Consider the following 7565-nt stretch of genomic DNA (forward strand, 5'->3'; position numbering starts at 1 on the left):
ATAAATAGTATTAAAATGATATAAACTAGACCTAGCATGCTTTTTATCATGAGTTAAAGGGATAGACTCAACAAATGATATCTTGGGTTTGCTTTTGAGAGCTCCCCTTGACTTGAGCTTCCTCCCTTGACCTTGACCAGTTTATTCCCCTTTGGACATTGGCTTCAATAATGTCCTTTTTGATAGTACAAGAAACACACAGTGTATTCCTTGCACTTCTTTGTCACGGGGTCAGTCTCCTTGGGCTTCTCTTTACCTTTAGGTGCCACTTGACCCTTCCACTTAGTCAATTTAGGACACTTACTCTTGTAGTATCTTTTTCCCTTACACTCAAAGTATATAATATGATTTTTATTATTTAAAATTGAAATGGTTATACCTTTGCTTGTAGGAGTGGCACATGATCCTCCATTTGATTTTTCTTAATTTGTGGAGGTGGCACCATCTTCTTCTTCATTTGACCTGGAGGTGGAAGCGTCTTCTTACTCTGGTGTTAGTGAATGACGCTCCCCCTCAATCCTAGAGGTGGAGGCCTCTTCATCTTCGTCTTACTCTGGTGTTAGTGAATGACACAGACTTAAACCTTTGCTTGTCCTCAAGTAAAATGCTGCAATCTAAATTCATATGTTCTACAATGTTCTCATATCCCTAATGAATTTTCTTAACTCTATCAAAAAGTTTCATTGACAAGCATGATCATGGAAACAAGTTAAGTGTGAGTCAAGCATAAGTTCTTATGAACAGTGCAAAATAACTCAAAAACTCTTCAAGTTTCAATCCATGTCCTAGTCAAGTCGTCATCAAGTTTGAATTCCTAATGTTTCCGGTGATAGACAAGTAATCAGTGATAGACACCTACTTGTCACACACTTGATTCATATTTCTCAATCAACCCAAGGTCTCAAAGGCATGCTCAATCTCAAGAAAAGCTAAGCAGTCATTTCCCCAATAACCTAACTCGGTCTCAAAGGGGTGACTTACTAGATTCCACTCACGACAACTATTTTTTATATCCCTTCTTCACTTTTTTTCTGCTTTTTCACACGTTTTTTTCATAAGTATTTGCATTGTGCAAATCTTATTCACAAATGTACTTTTAGCACAAATATTGGGATATTTTGATTTTTCCAAATGAGCTTACATGAGTTGAGCCTCATCCAGTAACCAAAATAAAGTTTGAGAAATCACCATGGAAACTAAGTACTAAACAAACAAGATGAATCATGACTATTTCAATGAAATCAACCATTCAAGCATCAAGTATAGTGGGGTGAAGGTAAGATTCCTTAAGGTCAAGCCAAAACTAAAACCTATCTCCATATGATACTTAGCTTATGTCATGCTACCCAAGATAGAGAAAAGAGGTTCATTAAGCATACTACTAACATCATTTAAAACATCATGAATCTAGATAATAAATGTGCTAACATTTAATCTTGAAGACAAGAAAGCATATAAGTGAAGTTTTGATGTTCTCAAGATGAATGCCACAAGAAATCAAAACAAAATGCAAGACAAAAGAAAAAACAAAAAAAAAACAAACAAAGTAATTCAAATGCATCTAATGCATCCCCCCAGACTTAAAATTTTCATTGTCCCAATGAAAACTAAAAACAATGTGGAGGAGATTAAAAGTAAGAGAAGTTACCAAATGATGCATACCAAATGCCCATGTCATTAACTTCTCCATCATGTAGTTACACTCCTCCTAATCTTTGAGTCCTATAAAAGAAGATTGACAACAAAAATTAAATAGAGGATACATGTTTATTATAAAGAATGAAATGAAAGTAGAAATAACTAAAGACAAATGAAAACAAAGAAAATGAATTTGGGTTGCCTCCCAAGAAGCGCTTGTTTAAGGTCATTAGCTTGACCACCTCATTAGATTTATCGAAATCTCGCTCTTGGAGGGGTAAGATATTTTAGAACCCTCCTACTAGGGGTTCTTATTATAGAGAGAGCTTTAATCAATGGAGCTACAAAGTAAAGTATAACTCTCTCCATCTTCATCTTCTTAAAAGTTTTTTCAGGTGGTCGAAGACGGTTCAGATTGAGCTTCCAATTATTAGCCCAAGTGAAATCTGCACACACAAAGAAAATACAAATCTCTCACAAACATATTAGATAAGATAGAGTCATAACCATATTAAGATAAGCAGAATAAGAAATAAGAATTGAATCACATCCAACAAAGTCAATGATATGTACCTCAATAAAATTTTCTAAAAGATCACAAGAAATACAAACCTTGCTTTGCTGAGAAATACCTGATATTTCTAAACATGTGGATGTGATTTCCTCTGAATCAAATGATGGTTCTGCCTCTGGCTTAAGTGTTGACGATATCAAAGATGGTGATTCTTGAGACTCAACCATATCTACATGAGTCCCTACACATTGTTCCATAACATGATCAATTCTTACAACCTCTAAGGGTTGTGTGGACAAAGGTTGTGATCCTTGAGATGCTGCTTTCACAACACAGCTCCCTACACATTCTTCCAAAACATCATCATCAACACATACATCAAAAAATAAACCAACATCTATATCCTCAATAGGAGAATCAATAACAAGAGGATCAATAACTTCACTTGCAGTTTTAAGTTGATCTACCACATCACATTCATCATCTGAAAATTCAATGTCACTATAACACCCTATAAAATTTGAAGGTAGATCTGAAAACTTATTTACCACTGCATTATCACTAAAATCCTCATCTGAAGAGTCCTTATCTTCATACACATTCAAAAATCTGCACTCAACCATATTAGTGTCACAGGATTTGCCAAAGTCTTTATTTTCATTGTCCCCCACTAACCTTTGTGGAAAAGGAACCCTTAGTGAAGGTCCTGGAAAAGGTACTTCTAATTTCCCATATTCTCTTTTAGCTTGTGGGGGAGGTTCAACTTGCTTATCTAGTGTTGGTATGATCAATCATTGAGGGAAAGATACTTGTGGCATTTGGGAACCTCTTGGAATAATGGAACTGAGTTCATGTGGTCTTCTATTGTTCTTCTCCTCAATTCTAAACATGTCCTTCTTCAGAAGTTCTTCATGATTTTTTCCAACTCTCAACCCAATATCATCACACTTTTCACTAGATCTTGTCTGCGAAGGAGGGGGATCTTCTTTAAATCATTTTGAAACAATACTTTCAATCTTTACCCCCCAAATGTTTGAACTTCCCGTTTTGTGACTTATGATTTTCAAAACTTATAAATGGTTGAGTTACAATTTGTTTGACAGGCTCTATAGCATTTATGGCTTGCACTTCTTGAATGTTTGAAGGAGATTTCATCCAACTTATGTTCGACCATTCATGGAGGTTCAATGTCACTTGATCAATTAACATATATGCTTCATCTACACTCTTGTCCATAAAAGAACCTCCAGCTGATGAATCCAATAAACTCTTGTCTGAGAAAGAAATTCCCCCATAGAATATGTGCAGAATCATCCATTTTTCAAAACCATGATGAGGGCATTGTCTTAGAAGACTCTTGAATCTATCCCATGCTTCAAATAATGATTCTCCATATGCCTGAGCAAAATTTATTATGCAATTCCTCATATACACTGTTTTGCTTGGAGGGAAAAAATGATTCAAAAATTTCTTCTCCAATTACTCCCAACTTGTGATACTTTGAGGATGGAGAGAATATAATCAAGTCTTTGCTTTATCCTTGATACTGAAAGGAAATGCCATCAATCGAACTGCATCTGCTAACACTCCTTCACATTTCACCATATCACAAATCTCTAAAAATGTTTCAAGATGCAGATAAGAACTTTCTGATACTTCTCCTCCAAATTTGTGATCTTGTATCATGAAAATTAACTCTGGGTCTAGTTGGAAACTTTCTGCTTCAATTTGAGGTTGCATAATGGGAGACAAAAATTTTGCAAAAAAAGGTGTAGAAAAATTTCTCATGGGCCTACTTGACATGTTAGTGCTCATGGATATTCAAGAATAAAAAACAAGAAATAAAATACAATATGAAAAGCAAGAAAGAAAATGCAAAATTCAAATTGCAAGAAAGAAAGTGCATAATGAAAACAAGAAAGAAAAGATAAAAGGAACAAGAAAAATATCTAGAATAATTCATATGCCAAGAACAAGATTGCAAGATATGTTTACAAAAGAAAATAAGAAAGAAACTAAATTGAAAGAGAGAAAAATTAGACTAGAATGTTAGAAATTAAAAATACAGAATTAAAATTGCAACGAAAAGGAATTGACAAGAAGTAGAAAGATATACAAGAAAAACAGAATTCTAAAGATTAGTTACAATTATGCTAACGAAAAGAAAAGAAAAGTTTATGTTTAGTCTAACCCAATTGATAATCTCTAATGTTATAGCGTAGTCCCCGGCAACGGTGCTAAAAACTTGTTGACTCTCCGCAAGAGTACGGATATGTCGTAAATAATAATAAAAAATATCGAATCCACAGGGACTGGAATAAGCACTAAAGAAGTCTCAATGAGAGTAAGCTAAACAACCAATCAATTGATTTACAAAAGCTAAGTGTAACTATGAAATGTAAACAAAGAAATGAAAGAATAAGAAATAAGAAATAGGGCAACGATAAAGGTATGTTCTAGGAGTTTTGGTTTCTTTGTAATGTTATTCAATGTAATGATCTACCAAATCGTATTCCTCAATTGTCCATCATTTGTAGAAGGTTGTCGATTCTCTCTTGCAATAGACAACTGACATAGAACTGAAATATATCTAAATGTGATCAATTAGGTATGAACCCTATGTTGTCCTTACACGGGCTTGCCTGTCACGTGCATCCCTCGGATAATCAATATAGAAATCCACTACTTCTCAACCTCATTAAGATATAAAGATTAATGCATCCAATCCATCCTACCCTTTTGAAATACCTAATTTTCCTCTCAAGATTACCCCTCAAATGTCCTTACACGAGCATGTTCCTGTCACGAACGCCCCTCGGAAAATAGAATGAGAAGCAATCCATACAAGATCCACAATATATTCAAATATTCAATCAAGCATGGTAATAAAGTCCTAATCACAACAATCCACACAAGAAAGAATAGATACAAACAGGGAAAAATCATAGAAATAGGTATTTTGGCAAATCCACAAGAGTTTACATCAAATCTCCATTACAAATACTCCCTCCATCCTAGAACAAGAGATCTAATCCATGGAACAAGGAAAGAATCCCAAACATAAGGAAGAGACAAACATCTTAATCCCAAATCCAAGAAAGAAAGGGAAGAAAAGCTTATCTACAATGAAAAACCGTCTTCGGATCCAATCCTCATTCCCCGGAGTTGAAACGTTGAAGACCCACCCTTAGATCGTTGAAAATCCCTCCAAGAAGGTAAGGAACGCCCCAATCTTGCTTCCCTCCCAAAAGGGAGAAGATCCCCTTTGAAATGAAGAAGAAACCTTTATATAGAGGGGGAAAATCGGGCGCCACACGGCCCCAGGACCTGGCCGTGTGTGGGACACGGCCTGGCTCATTCCCCTCTCTGCCTGTCCCACACGGCCGTGTGTGAGACACGGCCATGTCTGGCTCTGCCACTGCACTCCTTACACGGCCGTGTAGATCCACACGGCTTGCACTGCCTCCAGCTCTGGAGCTCCTGCACGAGTCGTGTGAAGCACACGACCAGGGGATTCTTGGCCTCTGGAATTGTTGCACGGGTCGTGTGTAGCACACGGCCAGGGCATTCTTCGGCTCTGGAAGGCTTGCACGACCATGTAGTGTACACGGCCTGGCTTCCTCTGGGTTCTCATCTTGGCACGGCCGTGTGAGGTTCACACGGCCATGGCCACTTCCTTTCCTGCTGCAAACACATGGGCAGTGATCCACACACGGCCTAGGCAATCCCCCATGGCAGGGTCGTGTGAGGTACAAGAATGGTGCTTTCCTCCTTTGCTTCGCTTGCAGATTTGGCCTTGAACACGAAACCTTCACCAAATTCGACTCCTGTGTACAGAAAATGCACAAAAGCAGATCTCCGAACAAAAAGAGTAAATATGCTTAAAAGGAAAGCTGGAAGTATGAAAATACGTAGACAAAGCATGTACAAAGTATGTGAATGTGCATCAAAACATGCTAAACAAGTGTATATAATCTACGCACATCACTCCGATAATGTCCTTTTTGATGGTACAAGAAACACACAGTGTATTCCTTGCACTTCTTTATCACAGGGTCGGTCTCCTTGGGCTTCTCTTTACCTTTAGGTGCCACTTGACCCTTCCTCTTGTTCAATTTAGGACACTTACTCTTGTAGTATCCTTTTTTCTTACACTCAAAGTATATAATATGATTTTTATTATTTAAAATTGAAATGGTTATACCTTTGCTTGTAGGAGTGGCACATGATCCTCCATTTGATTTTTCTTGATTTGTAGAGGTGACACCATCTTCTTCTTCATTTTACTTGGAGGTGGAAGCGTCTTCTTACTCTGGTGTTAGTGAATGACGCTCCCCCTCAATCCTAGAGGTGGAGGCCTCTTCATCTTCATCCTCTTGCACATGAAACAAAGAGTATGCTCCCTCTTTGCTCTTTTGGTAGCCCTCCTTTAAGGGTGAAGTTTCTTGGACTTCTTCTTCGGAAGTTGAGCATCTCTCAACTTCAGGTCCTCTTCCTCTTGATCTTGATCCAATGAGTCACCCTCTTTGGATTCTTCTTAGTTTGGAGCAGTGGAGGGGACCTCATGAAGTTTAGCCAATTTGCTCCATAGTCCATTGGCATCTTCAAATTCTCCTATTTGCTTCAAAATGTTGCTCGGCAATATGTTGACCAACACTTTAGTCACTTTATCATTAGCCTCATTTTTTTGAATTTGCTCTTGGCTCCATTTGCTTTTCTTGAGAATTTTGCCTTTTGAATCTCTTGGAGCTTCAAAGCCTTCTATTAGAGCAAACCATTGCTCTTTCTCCATCATGAAGAAATTTTCATTTTTTGATTTCTACGAATCGAAGCTTGTCATTGATGTGAATGGTGGAGGCACCCTTGTGTCGAATCTGAGTTCATCTCGGAATTCCATCTTGAAGTTGAGCCTTTGATAAAATCTTTAACTTGTTGAAATTTGCTTCAACTTCTTCTCCCTCTAGCTTGTTGCCCTTTCAGGCGATGATTCCGGTGAAGAGAGATCTCGCTCTAATACGACTTGTTAGAATCGATTTGTAGCTAGAGGGAATGGGTTAATAGCTCGTTGCGCTTCGTTTGCTTGCTTCGTGATGATGATATGCATCGATAAGAACTTGAAACGAGACTCACAATGCTAACACGTATATTTACTTGGTATCCACCTCGAGAAGAGATGACTAATCCAAGGATCTACACACGACACACTCTCCACTAAGAAAAACACTCCTTCTCGGTAACTACCAAAGGCGGAGAAGCCTTGTACATCAATACAACAAGAAGAAAAGAAGAAGCAAATACAAAGAAAATTTTACAAGATTTTACACAAATGAAACCCTAGCTAACTTCTTCTTCTTGTGTGAATTGCCTCTTGACCTTGGAAGTGCAGCAACACTTTGCTCCAAGAAACTTCAAG

General features: G+C 37.6%; 1 non-coding gene across 1 annotated transcript; it reads left to right on the top strand.

Moving 5' to 3' along the window:
* The first annotated feature begins 3476 nt into the window (after nt 1-3476).
* On the top strand, nt 3477-3582 carry LOC121993311. The gene has a single exon (XR_006115173.1). It is a non-coding gene; the product is annotated as a small nucleolar RNA R71 (small nucleolar RNA).
* The last annotated feature ends 3983 nt before the right edge of the window (nt 3583-7565 follow it).

The sequence above is a fragment of the Zingiber officinale genome, chromosome 6B (genome assembly GCF_018446385.1).
Source record: "Zingiber officinale cultivar Zhangliang chromosome 6B, Zo_v1.1, whole genome shotgun sequence".
Classification (NCBI taxonomy): domain Eukaryota; kingdom Viridiplantae; phylum Streptophyta; class Magnoliopsida; order Zingiberales; family Zingiberaceae; genus Zingiber; species Zingiber officinale.